The sequence below is a fragment of the Oryctolagus cuniculus genome, chromosome 10, assembly GCF_051225735.1.
Source record: "Oryctolagus cuniculus isolate XC-2025 breed Fujian yellow rabbit chromosome 10, ASM5122573v1, whole genome shotgun sequence".
NCBI classification, from domain to species: domain Eukaryota; kingdom Metazoa; phylum Chordata; class Mammalia; order Lagomorpha; family Leporidae; genus Oryctolagus; species Oryctolagus cuniculus.
This window is the reverse complement of record NC_142876.1, coordinates 71142114-71156754: the sequence shown is the minus strand read 5'-3', so window position 1 is coordinate 71156754 and position 14641 is coordinate 71142114. Positions and strand designations below refer to the sequence as shown.

General features: G+C 44.8%; 2 long non-coding RNA genes across 3 annotated transcripts in view; one reads left to right on the top strand and one right to left on the bottom strand.

Moving 5' to 3' along the window:
- The window catches only part of LOC138844064 (uncharacterized), an 87443-nt gene extending 75442 nt beyond the window's left edge, over nt 1-12001 (top strand). Inside the window, exons 5-6 of one of the 2 annotated variants that reach the window (XR_016214182.1) lie at nt 6411-6481; nt 11821-12001. This is a non-coding gene — a long non-coding RNA (uncharacterized LOC138844064). Of the gene's footprint in view, nt 1-6410; nt 6482-7550; nt 8339-11820 lie in introns of those variants that run through there. The other variant, XR_016214183.1, reaches the window with a different exon arrangement.
- LOC103349286 (uncharacterized) lies at nt 2615-6243 on the bottom strand. Its single transcript, XR_517500.4, has 3 exons — nt 6122-6243; nt 5250-5391; nt 2615-3253 (listed from the first exon to the last, which is right to left on the bottom strand). It is a non-coding gene; the product is annotated as an uncharacterized LOC103349286 (long non-coding RNA).
- Nucleotides 12002-14641: the final 2640 nt, after the last annotated feature.

Sequence of the window (14641 nt, the reverse complement as noted above, 5' to 3'; positions counted from 1 at the left end):
AGGATTGTGATTTTATTTTCCCTTTTATAATATTTAGCTCTTTTTTTGGTGTTTTTTTAAATATTGTGTGTGTGTGTGTGTGTGTGTATGGGATCTGAGTATTATATCTTCCTCCTACTAATTTTTGTTTGAAATGCTCTTATTTTTCTCCTTGCTTGAGTTACTGCAATGCATTGTTTATTCAAGATCTTATTACCTGTGTTGTATAGGCAGTGACTTACATGGCTTTCCATATAATTGACCTGATGTGCTTTGCCTCAACCTGTGATCACCTCCTCTAAGAAGACTACATGTGGAGCTCTCTACAAACTGATTTAGGAAGTGTTTCCTATAGGATTGCCAAATGTTTACTACTTGTATTTGTTTCAAAATTGTACAACATCCTCTCATCCAGCCCTATCATACTGTCACATGATATTCATGTATCCAGCCCTGTTGTAGTATTCCTATAACAACCCTTCTGATACTAACTCTTATTCTCAGCCTTATTAAAAGTTAGCTCAAATCACAAGTTTATATGTGGCAGGACAAATCACAAGTTTATGTGCAGAGGGCAAGAATGTGAACTCAGGTGCTGTGATTCCAGAACCTCCGTTCAAAACATCTACAACTAGACATGTGGTGATTGAATGAATGCCATGTATGGCCATTTGGAACATGTTGGTTTGAGTGGGAGTTAGTTAATTGCAATGAAGTTGAACATGACAATCTGGTTAGTGTGGATCCATTATTGGCATCACTGTTGAGATCTCCAATGCTCCCTCTAGGACACGCTAACCATAAGGAACTATTTCCTCTGTTCTATTTTCACATATGCCTTGATTTACCATCTGCATGTTGCTACATGTTATCAAGCCACACCTGAGCTTTATAGTGTTTGTGTGAATTAGAGAAGAAACACGGGCCGGCGCCGCGGCTCACTAGGCTAATCCTCCGCCTAGCGGCGCCGGCACACCGGGTTCTAGTCCCGGTCGGGGCTCCGGATTCTGTCCCGGTTGCCCCTCTTCCAGGCCAGCCCTCTGCTGTGGCCCAGGAGTGCAGTGGAGGATGGCCCAGGTGCTTGGGCCCTGCACCCCATGGGAGACCAGGAAAAGCACCTGGCTCCTGGCTCCTGCCATCGGATCAGCGCGGTGCCGCAGCGCGCCAGCCGCGGCGGCCATTGGAGGGTGAACCAACGGCAAAAGGAAGACCTTTCTCTCTGTCTCTCTCTCTCACTGTCCACTCTGCCTGTCAAAAAAAAAAAAAAAAAAAAAACACATCATAGTTCACATTCAAACACTAGCTCTGTTTCTTTTATGTGGCCTACTTTAAGTCAGGCATCATTAAAACCTTACTGTCTTCCCATGCTAGATGTTGCACTGGCAAAAAGAAACAAAGTTGAAAAAGGGCATCCAATCCTCCTACTCTACAGCTGCACTTTCTGGTGACTTGCCTGCAAGGATTTTTTTGAATGGTTCATTGTGCCAAGTTTCAGCAGAACTCGACATTTTCTTGATTTCCTGAAAATGGTGTTTGGGAAATTTGTTTACTTATAAACAGCCGGAGATAAAAGCATATGTGTGGAGATTTTAACTGTGGCTGGCACACAGTATGCACTAGCACCTTTATTAAATGCATATGAAAGGGCCAGCATTGTGGAGTAGCAGCTAAAGCTACTGCTTGTGGCAGAGGAATCCCATATTGAGACCTGTTTCATGTCGAGGGTACTCCACTTCAGAACCAGCTCCATGCTGACAACCTGGGAAAAGCACCTGAAGTTTCCTAATGTTTATCCCCTGCCATCCAAGTAGATAACATAAGCAAACTCCCAGGTGCTGACTTGTCCTGTCCTAGCCTTGGTCATTGTGGCCATCTGGGAGAGTACCAGAATACGGAAGACTTCTGTGTCTCTCCACCTCTCTCTGTGATAATCGAATCAATAAAATCATTAAAAAAAAAAGCATAGGGGCAAGATAGGGGAGTAGAGTTGCATAGAACTGAGATGGAAGTGCAATTGGATCTAGGGGCCCGAGTAGTGCCTAATCATCTCAGGAACATGTTCATCTTGGGAACACCAGGTTCACTGCTGTGGTTGAAAGAAAGATTGATGTGATCAAATTGGACTTCTAGGGGTGCACATTAAGTGTGGAAAGGACCAGTTTGTACGAAGGAGAGAGTAGCTGGGAACCCATCAGATCCATCAGAGCATGAGGGAGGCTCTTTTGGGAAGCAGATTTCGGCACAGTTCAGGGGGTAGATTTAAGTGTGTAGCAGTGGGGAATCCCTGCTCCCAGGCGATGCTGTCTTTCAAAGGCAGGAATCCTGGAAAGGGATCCTCCTCAGTGAGGGAGAGAAGCCTTGAGAACAACTCTAAGGTTTCTTAATCTGAAACCACAGTGCTATGGCAGAGCAGGGAGTTCTGGAGCCACAGAAGGAGGCTGATCAGCTGGTGAGTGGGGTTCCTGTGGGTCAGCCAAGGGGGTGGAGAGTGGATCCTGAGTTTCAAAGAGGCTCTGTGGTGTTTAGGAGCTGTTTCATGTCTCTTGGGTGCACAGATGAGGCAAAGTCGCAGAACCTTGGGTTTGGAGTCAATTGAACAGCCTCGTACCAGGGCTCAGGCAAAAGTAGAAAGTATGAGATAAACACATTATTTTATTAAAAAGCAGAAAAAATCCATTTAAAAAATCAGGAAATTTCAAACTTGGAAGAATGGAATTATAGAACACTCATCTTTCACAATGCCATCTTAAGCACATGGCTGCATGCCCATGCATCTAATATACGTGCTCTGACGTGGCCTCAGGGGTTCCTGAGGCATCCACAATGGCTGGGTCGGAGAGACGTTTTCTCTCAGGGAAAGTACAGTTCAGAGCTTTCCTTCTTCCCTGGGGCCTTCCAGAGACCTCTGCTCCTAGTGGAGAAACTCAGTAAATGCAGTAGAGTTTCTGCAATGTTGACATGTGCCTCCCTCTGAAAATATTCTAGAGCAGATCAGGTCCCAGTCCTCCTATAGCATCTTGGCACTGGCATCTCTCTGCCATTTCTTGACAGAGGCTTCTCTCTACTGTCCCTGGCCAGTGGTGTGTCAGTGCCATCTCTGGGAAGCAGCATTGCATGCTGAATCCTGGTAATGACATCCACCAGTGCTCCAATACCTGCCTGGAACTCTCCGTGTCTTCAGGAACTCAGCCGTGTGCCCAGCTTCTCAGGAACTCTCCTGGTACTGAAGCTGCCTGAGCAGTGCCAGGGAAGAGTTCCACAGCATGTGTCAGACCTAGGAGGTAAAAGACTGGTGAGTGGGTTCCCCCTGAGTAATCATCTTCTGAAATGACTGTGGGCTGAGTTACATGCTGCTCCACCTTAAAGCACACGCCACAGTCAATACCCTCTGTTATCTATCTCGTGCACATACACGTGCATTCATTTCCACTGAAGTACTTGAAAACAAGAAGTGTATCTGACCTATCTCTGCGTTAACAGTAAACCTGGGAGAGAGAGGTGGGTGTTTGGTCTGGTCTGCTGGTGGAGTGAAAACCTGACCTGTTAGCCCTGTGGTTTCTCCTACCTGCACCATTGCATACACCCTTCCATCACCCAGATACACAGATGGAGTCCTTCCCTTTCTGGCTGAGCTACAGGATGACCTTTAACAGGTATCATTCTGAGCCTTTCCTGAGTGCCTTTGCACTAGCAAGGCTCAAGCACCCTTCTGAAATCATCACAGCTTCCTAAGGCTAAGAGGAGAATTTACTATCATTCTGCTGAGAAACAGTGTGTTAGCTGGGGAACAATGAGCAAGACTGCGTCCTGCCAGCTGAGTTCTCCAGCAGCTCCCCAGTCTTATGGGAGAGCGGCTCTCAATACACATGTGGTGGGGACAAGGGTGAGGTTGAGGCTGAGACATAACAAGGAGTTCAATTATGCATAGCAATATTAACTCTGGTTCCAGTTACACATTCTCTTATTTCCCAGGTTATTGATAAGGGCATCTCACACAGGAGATAGCCTCAATGCACTACAAGGTTTTTGTGAAAAATTTTCCAGGAATATTCAAGTCACTTAACTTATGACTTTGCAACTCTTCTACCCTATCAACTCTCAGCTTTAGGGGGGGCAATGTGACAATTGAATGAACCTGCTCTTTGTAGTCAGAGGTTCCTGTCCTTCTTCTACTACCAACTAGGTGGCAGAATGTCTCTTGATCTTATTTAAGTCATCTATAACATGTGAGAAATAGGTCTAAACAGCATAAGTGAGAATATAATAAAAGAAAGTGAACCAAGGTAAATGGTATTACTGCTTGGTTCTGAAAATCCTCATCACCTGTGACATCGCTTAGTGCCCCGTGTCCCAGAAGGTATCATTACTCTAGCTAGTGCGTCCCCTCATGATAACACCTTACTTCCTTTGCTCCTGATCTGCTCCTCTGTACGCTGCTCCTTCACAATCCTGTGACTCCATCCTCTCCCCATTCCCACCCACACTCCCACACAGACACAACATTCTACTTCCATCAGATTCTACTTGATGGTAGTGGGGGTCAAGAAGAAGGGAATCACAGGAAAGACACCCTTCTTCCTTCATTGCCAAACAGGCCCCCTTCTCTCCCTACTGTACTGTGGCCTGGCAGACTGCTGCCCATCGTCAGATAGCACTCATGTTGCTCTTTATATTGCTTTTCTATGTAACTTACCTGAAGTGCTGTGCCTTGTTTGTGATCACCTCTACCAGGAAGACTTCCTAGAATTCTGCACCCTGACTTGATGCCCAGTTTGTGCGCTGCAGCCACAACAATCCTATACCTTACTTATATGAAAATGTGTTTATTACTCAGTCTTCTCTATTATAGGACAGAAGCTCCATGATCTACAACCATTATACCCTAATAATAATAATGAAAATAATAACATTTACTGAGCTCCATGTACCAGATGCTTCTCTAAATACTTACATTATTGAAACCTCAAAATTAAGCCTCATGTGTAAAAAGAATTTAAGACATATGTTTTAAACTAATGAAACTGAACTTTATATATTGAGCTAGTAACTAACCATTAATCTAAGTGTGACCCAAGACAATGTGGCAGTAGCATCAAACATCTAAATGTTTGCTGAGTGAATTCATTGTTGAGGATAAGAGTGTCATATTGACATGAGTTAATAAACTGGCATTAGGGTAACTATGTTAGTATATTCTGAGTCTGTGTGGTGATTCTTGTTTCTGGGATGTAATCAGAGAACTCTGATACTTGTCCCACAGTGTTACTAACCTTAGAGGCTTCCCAGTCCTCTGTGAAGCCCGTGTCATCCTCTGTGCAGTCTCCCAGTGAGACTGAGGACCCCAGGACTCACCACCTGCACGTTCCTCCATGTATCATCTCGTGACTTGGAGCCTTCAGGCATTCCTGTGAACTAGAGAAAAACAGCCTTGTAGTTCATGTTGGTGCGTAGCTGCCTGCCCATCATAGGCCAGGCACCCATTTGGCACTTACAAAGAAGAACCTCACGGTCTAGAGTGGCACAGTCCAGAATAGTGTGTGCCAGCCATGAATAAATGAATCAAATATGAATTAGACTTTAGTTCCACAGCCATTCTAGCCACATCAAGTGTTCACTAGGCACATGTATTGGCTGCAGTTTGTATGAGAATGGAACCATTTCTGTGTTCTGGAGACATACGTTGAGAATAACAGAGTCTGAGGAAACTGAAACATTATGCCACAGTATACCAGAGAGGAGAAAGCATGAGCCCAGACACCTGCATGGAGTGTGACTGAGTCTGTTCCTCGATCCTAGAGGATTGTGGACGTGGTGAAGCTTCATGGGTGTGGAGAAGGAATACCTGGAAACTGTGAGTTGAATAGCCCAAAAATTCATATACAACTAAATGAAATGTGAGTTCTTGCCATCTAGACTGTGGTGCCTATCACATGCCGGGTTGTAAGTGGCTGACAGGGGAACTCAACCTCAAAGGCTGAGATCAGAACACAGTGAACTTCTTTTGTGGAGGGAAAAAAGAATAAACCCTGGCTGTCCGTGTATAACAGCAACCTGGTGCCCGGAGAGTTGTCCACAGAAACCCAGGTCAGACCAGCTTTCTCTCCTGTGAGCAGATTAAAGGTATCCTCTTGCACACTCTTACCTTAGGGGCCACTAGTCCTGCTGTCAGCTCTGAGCTTCCAGGTTGTGTTCCCAAGGGAAGGCACTTGCAGGTGTGGAAGCTGATTGAAGGCTTCTTATAGACAGAGAGGATGTGAAGTGCCTGATAGGAAAAAGACATCATTATTGGTACCTCTCATTCTGAAAAGAATGAGCATTTGAAGATGAAGGAGATATACAGTTAGCAGGAGGATTACTGAGATCTTGTCACCATGGAAACGGTCCTACAGTGATCTCAGTTTGCCTACTTGTTATCCTCTTTTCCCCATCAGGCCATGTTCCTGGGACGTCACTGACCTCTCTTGTCTGGATTGTTTCCAAACTGTCCTGGCCCATCAAGAAGGTAAGATCTCGAAGCTAAGAGCTGAGAATCTGCAGGTCTGGGCTGCGGTGGGTGACAGTGAAGAACAGAGACCTGAGGACTAGTAAGAGGGGCTGGGAGGAGGAGTCGGGGCCCAGACAGAGGAGAAGCAGGAAAGGGGAGCCAGACGAACAGGGCGGTGAGTGGGTGACTTGGAGGGAACAGAGGCCAGGGTGCGCTTGGAGGTCTGGGAGGTCTTGGAGGTAGGAATGTCCTTGTGAGAAGAGATGCTGGTCAGAGCAGGGAGACGGGCAGGGCAGGCAGCTGAAGATTTCTTGTGCTGGAGGACAGGCTTAGGTTTGCCAGAGGGAGGAGCCAGGTGAGGCAGGCAGGTTGGAAAACGGGAATCTGAAGGAGCAGGACTGTGAGGCTGGGGGTGACGCGGGAGAATCAGAGGTAGCTTTTTTGTCATTTTCTGCGAAAATGCTTCTAGTTACTCATCTGGCCAAAGAGAGTCAAAATGAGTAACTGGACACATGCCTAAGACTACGCCCACTTTTATCTCCTACACCCCCCCCCCGGTTATCGCATCACAGAATGCCCCTTATGATGTATGTATGCCCCTCCCCTTTGATGCAGTGGGGAGCCGCTCTCCCAGGGGGCTAGATGATCATGGCACATAGCAAAGAGAAGAAATGAGACTGTAATGCCATCCTCTGTCCTTGGGACTGGATGTGCTTTTGTCCAGATACAGTCTTTTCTAAGGGCTAGGATAGAGTTAGGAGGTTGGGGCTTGGAAGACAATTCTGCTGCTGGAACTCAGTAAATGGAAAGAAGTCAGTTCCCCAGTCTGTTGAACTCAAATTTCCCAAAGCTCTTTCCCATCCTTTGTGTGACTGCATGAATATGAGTGAATCAGGGAAGAGATGCTTTGACCACCTTAGCAATGAGGAAGACATTAAACAGTAGAACAGGAACTATCACAAGCAGGCTGTGGGTTACAAAGCAGTGTGAATCAAGCATGTGCCAAACAGAGAGGACATAAAGAAAGAAGGGCAGATTGGCCCAGAGCACTGGAAAGCAGCCAGGCCTCTCCTGTGCTCCTGGGCAGGTCTTTCAGTGCTGCGTCACAGCAGAGCTTCTCGTTGTGTGGCGCACCTTGTGGATCCTTGGTTTGTTGCCTGACTCTGAACTGGAACCAACAACACAGCAGCCATGCTAAGGATTTCTGCCCTCATGAGTGTCCACTGACTGTATCTGGATTATGGCACTCACTTGATCTCCTATAATTAAGTCAAAAGGTTATTTTTTTAACTTTTATTTAATAAATATAAATTTCTAAAGTACAGTTTATAGATTACATAATGATAGGTCTAAGAGTCAAAGGGAACACATAAACAAGACTAGTGTCTGCTAATACTAACTGATAGAATAAAAAAGGGAGAGAACTATCCAGCATGGGAAGTGGGATACACAGCAGACTCATAGAATGGCAGATGTCCTAAACAGCACTGTGGCCACAGAATCAGCCCTTAAGGCATGTGGATCTGGCTGAAGAGCCCATGAGAGTATTTTAGGCATGGAAAGCCAAGACACTCTGGGAAAAAAAAAAAAAGCCTAAATGAAAGATCTCTGTGAGTGATATCCCATTGGAAAGAAGGGGCCATCAAAGAAGGAGGTACCTTTCTCTGAAGAGAGGAGAGAACTTCCACTTTGACTATGACCTTGTCTAAAAAATGATTGAAGTTGGAGAATTGAAAAGGCTTCCATAGCCTTGGCAACTCATGACAAGAGCCTAGGGTGATTACTAATGCCAAAAACAAGAGTGTCAGTTTGTTAAGTCAACAACAGGAGTCACTGTGCTCTTACTCCTCATGTAGGATCTCTGTCCTTAATGTGCTGTACAATGTGAATAAATGCTATAACTAGTACTCAAACAGTATTTTACACTTTGTGTTTCTATGTGGGTGCAAACTGATGAAATCTTTACTCAATATATACTAAATTGATCTTCTGTATATAAAGAGAATTGAAAATGAATCTTGATGCGAATGTAGTGGGAGATGGGAGGGTTGTGGATGGGAGGGAAATTATGGGGGGGGAGCCATTGTAATCCATAAACTGTACTTTGGAAATTTATATTTATTAAATAAAAGTTTTTTAAAAATCGCTAAAAAAATAGATCCCTTATGTTTATGCTGAAGGTCAAAAGATGATCCTTCCAAGTTTTGCCAAAACTGGGTCTCATGAGACCAAGTATACATGACTTCTATGGTCTGATACTGAGAGAATAACTTTTGGTGACACTGACTACATATGATGCAGCATGTGTATTTTAATTTTTATTCTAGGCTCTTGTCTTGCACAAAGGAAGTATTCTATGTGCAGACATGTATAAGTTGCCAAAGTGATAAATTTTATTCAAAATGGCAAGAAAGTAAACACACATACATGCATGAGTGTGGGTTGCCCCATATGGAAAAATACCTACCATGAGTGGGTAGTGGGCCAGAGGACTCCTTCAGAGCCTTTTGTACCTGAACTATATTGATAATATGCTTCATATGATCTTGAGTATATGAATCATGTGACTTTTTATGGTAAAAAAAGAAGATGGACAAACATGAAAGAAACCCACAAATCACACCACTCAATAAAGAATGGTAGCAAAATCAATCAAGGTAAGGGGCTTGTATTTGGCAAATTGTGATTCTTTGATTCTGGAATTTTTTTTCAAAGATTGGACTAAAATCATTTATATGATAATGAAGTGAATCTAATGTGGAATAAGGAGGCAGGTTGCTAGTTTAGGTCTGCTGAGCTGGAAGCCACAAGCCTCCATATGTAATCCTTATCAGTCAAAAAGCTCCCTTTCCCAGGATGCATTTGCTTCATTCAGGAACTACAGGAAGATGCCATGAACAATTGAAGCTCCACATGGAACTTGTAGAGGTGCCATGTAACTCCCAGGTGGCTTCATGCCTATAGAAGTACCACCCCCTTCCTCATAAAAGAGGCCAACAACACTGTTTCAAAACTGACCATGGTTGGGAGTGCTTCCAGGTGCCCTTTCTGTCTCCCCTCCCCCAGGCTCCCTCCCTTTGGACAGTCCTCTGGCCAAGACAAGAGCCTAGAATAAAAATTAAAATACACATGCCGCATCATATGTAGTCAGTGTCACCAAAAGTTATGCTTGAAAATGGTTAAAATAGGCCAGCGCCACGGCTCAGTAGGCTAATCCTCCGCCTTGCAGCGCCAGCACACCGGGTTCTAGTCCCGGTCGGGGCGCCGGATTCTGTCCCGGTTGCCCCTCACCAGGTCAGCTCTCTGCTGTGGCCAGGGAGTGCAGTGGAGGATGGCCCAAGTACTTGGGCCCTGCACCCCATGGGAGACCAGGAGAAGCACCTGGTTCCTGCCATTAGATCAGCGCGGTGCACCGGCCGCAGCGCGCCGGCAGCGGCGGCCATTGGAGGGTGAACCAATGGCAAAGGAAGACCTTTCTCTCTGTCTCTCTCTCACTGTCCACTCTGCCTGTCAAAAAAAAAAAAAAAAAAGAAAGAAAATGGTTAAAATAATTAGATTTTATGTCACGTTTGCTTTGTTACAATTTTTAACAATGGCCTAGTTCTTGATTTGGAGTTAAGAGATTCTGAGTTTGTTGGAGAGGGCTGTGGGGAGTATGAACCAAGTTCAGGGACTTAGAATGTGTTCTTCATTTCAAGGGACCAAAAATGAATCTGATATGGTTAAAATATGGAAATGATTACTACAAGATTTTATAAATCACATAGTTCGTTACTATATAGTTTTATTTTCTTCTTCACAAAGCTTAAATGGGGAGGAGTAGTGCCAACAAATCCAGGAATTACAATCTACTCACTATTTGAAGTACATTAATCATGTAATGAGTGAGTCCTAATTTAGACTCCAACGATTAAAATCAGTTTTCTCAATTAAGATGGAAGCAGGCCTCTGTGGCATGCAAAATCTGACTGAAGTTGGAGTGTCCCTCTGTGTGTGGAATTCCTGTGAGACCTGGCTGGACCAACACAGCAGAAATAGGGAAAGGCACATAGTTCCCTCGAAACTGGAGAATGGTGCAGTGTTGGCCAGCAAGGCATGAGGATGTTCTGACAGCCCAGTGCACACCCTGCTCATCCTGAGAGAGCTGAGAGGTGCCCGGCAGTGCAGAGCCCCACAGCCTACCCTCTCAAAGTGCCTGTCAAATCCTTAGGTTTATATATATTTTGGAGGCCAGTGGTTGAGGTACATGCTAGGAGGTAAAGAGTAACTCTTTTCACAGAAAACCATACCTGAAGTTAATGGAAAAATGAAATGATAATTTCCATGAGTTTTTTAAGCCCTCTCATACGTTACTCCCATCACAAGTTGTGTGTTTAGAATCATTTCGAAATCATCTAACTTGTTTTATTTAAAAGGCAAAGCAGGAAGAATTTTAGCATTTAGCAGCATATCCTGTCCAGAATCCACAGTAATGACTTGGAACTATTTGTGATTTCCTGGGTCAACTGACTTTTTGAGTTAACGTTGATTTGCATAGGGAGGGGGATGGTGGGGTAATGGGAACTTTGTGAGGAATCACAACTGCTGTCACATGTGTTGTAGCCACCCCATGAATGTGCCGAATCCCATTGGAAGGGGAAAAGTTTGGTGTTAGAGGAGTTTAGGACATGCTATCCCCAACTTTAGTACCTTGACCTTTGAGAACACAGAATCAGATCACCTTTCTCTTCTGAATTGGATCATGAAATTTAGGAAAGGGTTTCTAATCTTCTCTTGAGTAGGAAAAAGGGCTTTAGTGAGCAGTGCCCTCCCTGCACCCAGAAAGGACCCTCCTCTCTCTGAAGATGCAGTCACACAGAAGGATGGGAACAAACTGGCCACGCTGACTTCCACTCAGATTGTCACCCCAGATCTTCCTTTCTCATCCAGTCTCATTCCCTCTATTCAGTCATTCAGCAAACGTAACCCCAGAACACAGTGATTGGTCGACTTTGATCCATTTTTTCAGGTTTTCTTTCTCTTATGATGGCTTTTTTATAACATGAAACTTACATGAGTTGAATTTTTATTCTTTTCTGTTGTGAATCTGTTTTGTTTTATAGAGACCTCAGCCATGAACCCAAGCAATGCTACAGAAAACAATATTTTCTTATACGCTGTGTATATCTACATTTATTAGAGAACACTCTTGTTACCATAAAGCAGTCACCAAACGTCCTGGTATATGGGAGTGTGCCCTACTTTTAAAATGGAGTTAATGAGGGGTGGAGCTGCAGTGCAGGTAAAGCTGCAGCTCACAATGCTGGCTTCCTATATGGGCGGTGGTTCATGTCCTGACTGCTATACTTCCTATCCAGCTCCCTGCTAATGGCCTAAGAAAGCAGCAGAAGTTAGCCCAAGCATTTTGGCTCCTGCCCCCTCACCCACATGGGAGGCCTGGAAGAGCTCCTGGCTTTAGCCTGGCTCAGCACTGACCGTTCCAGCCATCTGTGGAGTGAACAAATGGATGGAGGATCTCTCCTCTGTATCTCCTTCTCTCTGTGTAAATATTTAAAATAAATAGATAAATATTTTTTAAAAGTAAGTAAATAGAATGGAGTTGATGGTGCTTTATCCATATTTGGAGCCATGACCTTTACTCCTCTCTTTGCAGTGCAAAGCCCTCTAAACTGTGCTACTTTGTTTCTTTGTAAAATTTAAGAGGCTCAGCCTGATTTAGCTCAAATGTGAATGGAATTCTTTTCATGAGATCATGAAAACAAAATGAGATATTTTACTTGCTTGCACCTATTAAGGTTTGTTACAAATCTGGCTTTATACTAGTCTAAATAAATTACATTGTCCCTCTTGTTTAATTCTGATTTGAACAAGCGGCAAGCAGTCATTGTAATTGTGGGCATATTGTACATTACACATGACCAGTGCTGAGCCCAAGCTCTATACCATCTTTGGGAGACAGGGTGGCATCTGAATCCTCATCCAAGAAAACAAGAAAGATGAACTTGCCAAAATTCTAACACAAATGTGTTGTAGTTGTAGGAATTCACAAAAACATTTCATGATGTGTTTGGGAGTGCGCCATGGTTTCAATGTAGTTTTGTTTTTTGTTTTGTTTTGTTTTGTTTTGTTTTGTTTTTGTTTTTTTGGTTTTTTTTGACAGAGTGGACAGTGAGAGAGAGAGAGAGAGAAAGAGAAAGGTCTTCCTTTGCCGTTGGTTCACCCTCCAATGGCCACTGCGGCCAGCGCGCTGAGGCCAGTGCACCGCGCTGATCTGATGGCAGGAGCCAGGTACTTATGCTGGTCTCCCAAGGGGTGCAGGGCCCAAGCACTTGGGCCATCCTCCACTGTACTCCCGGGCCACAGCAGAAAGCTGGCCTGGAAGAGGGGCAACAGGGACAGAATCCAGCGCCTCGACCAGGACTAGAACCTGGTTTGCCGGCGCCACAAAGCGGGAGGATTAGCCTAGTGAGCCGCGGCGCCGGCCCTCAATGTAGTTTTAATTCCTGCCTCCTTCCCCCTCAAAGTTTCAGATGCTGAAAAGTTTGGTCCCCTTGTGGCAGGGCTGGGAGCAGCCTGGGGCCTGCCATGGGTTACATCAGAGAGGTTAGCAGTGATCTTATTTCTCTGGTATTGAATGAAGAACAGAATACAATCTGAATTCAAGAGGATCTTGTTTAGGAGGGAGTAACAGCTGTTCCTACGGGAGAAGGATAGACTCCTGGCTAGGTGGACAAGGGACCAGGGCCCCTTCCTCACAATCTGGAGATGAGTCTTGGGGGACCTGAGAAAAGTCAAGCAACCGGCTTCTGTGTGATTGCAGACCTAAGTTTTACCCAGTTAACCCATCCAAACCATCACTTCTCAATGCCTCTCTGGACCAATCACAAGAACTCCCCTGGTGCCATCTATAAAAGCCCCTGAACAATCAGCCCTCAGCGGTTTCCTCCTTCAGCTACCCCTTCCAACTTCTGGGAGTTTCTCTGCTTCTTTCAATAAACTTCATTTGCTCTGCTCACTCCCTTGTCCATGGGCCTCATTCTTCATGAACATGAGACAAAGAACCTAGCAAAGAAAAGAGTTGTAATTCTAAAATTCAGCTGAAAGAAGATCTTACAACATTATCACAAGATAACAGTGGCTCCTACCTGGTAGAATTGATAGAAATACAGAAGTGAGAGGTGTCCATATTCTGTAGGGATATAGGCATTGCTCATGGGATGGAGATGAGGTGGAGAGTAAAGGATAAGTCAGTAAAAACCACACAGATATGCCCTGACCACCTGTCAGGGCGGTGCTGCTGGAGTTGGATTTAAAGGCTCTTTCTCCACCCAGGCATTCTGTAAGCATGACTCGATCTCTGCATAGTCCTCACTGTCATTTTTGCTTCACTCTGTAGAGCCAGTGTTTCTGCAGCTGCTTTTTCCTTCTTCCATAATGCTGACTGCTGACACACTGAACAATTCTGAATAAAAGTACGAGACCCACCAATAAACTGATGGCAGGTGGACACACCAGTGTTGGTCTCTGTGAAAAGTGAGTTGTGGACTCAGGCCATTGGGCAGCAGCTCCACCACCACCTTGCCTGGCTTCCCAAGGATCAGCCAGAACCCAAGTTCCACACCAAATGGCAATCGCTTCATGGCAGGCAGTCACTACAGAGCTTCCTAGGAACCGTAGATCTTTTTCTTTTATTTAAGATTTACTTTATTTATTTGAAAGGCAGAGTCACAGAGAGAGGTAGAGCCAGAGAAAGAGAGAGAGGTCTTCTGTCCCCTGGCTCACTCCCCAAATGACCGCAACAGCCAGAGCTGAGTTGGTCAGGAGCCAGGAGCTTCTTCTGGATCCCCCATGAGGGTACAGGGGCCCAAGGACTTGGGGCCATCTTCTACTGCTTTCTCAGGCCATAGCAGAGAGCTCAATTGGAAGTGGAGCAGCCAGGACTTGAATCGGTGCCCATATGGGATGCTGGCAGTGCAGGCGGCGGCTTTACCTGTATGCCACAGCGAAAGTGGCTGTGCATCCTTTTTGACTGGAAAGCCTTTCTGTAATTTAACATAAAATTCTCCACCTGATAGAACCTCAATAAATATTTCTTGATTTTGTGTGGGTTTAATGAGAATGTGAAAAGGTGATCTAGATTATTTTCAGCATGGCATATTTATCCCAATGTTCCCTAAA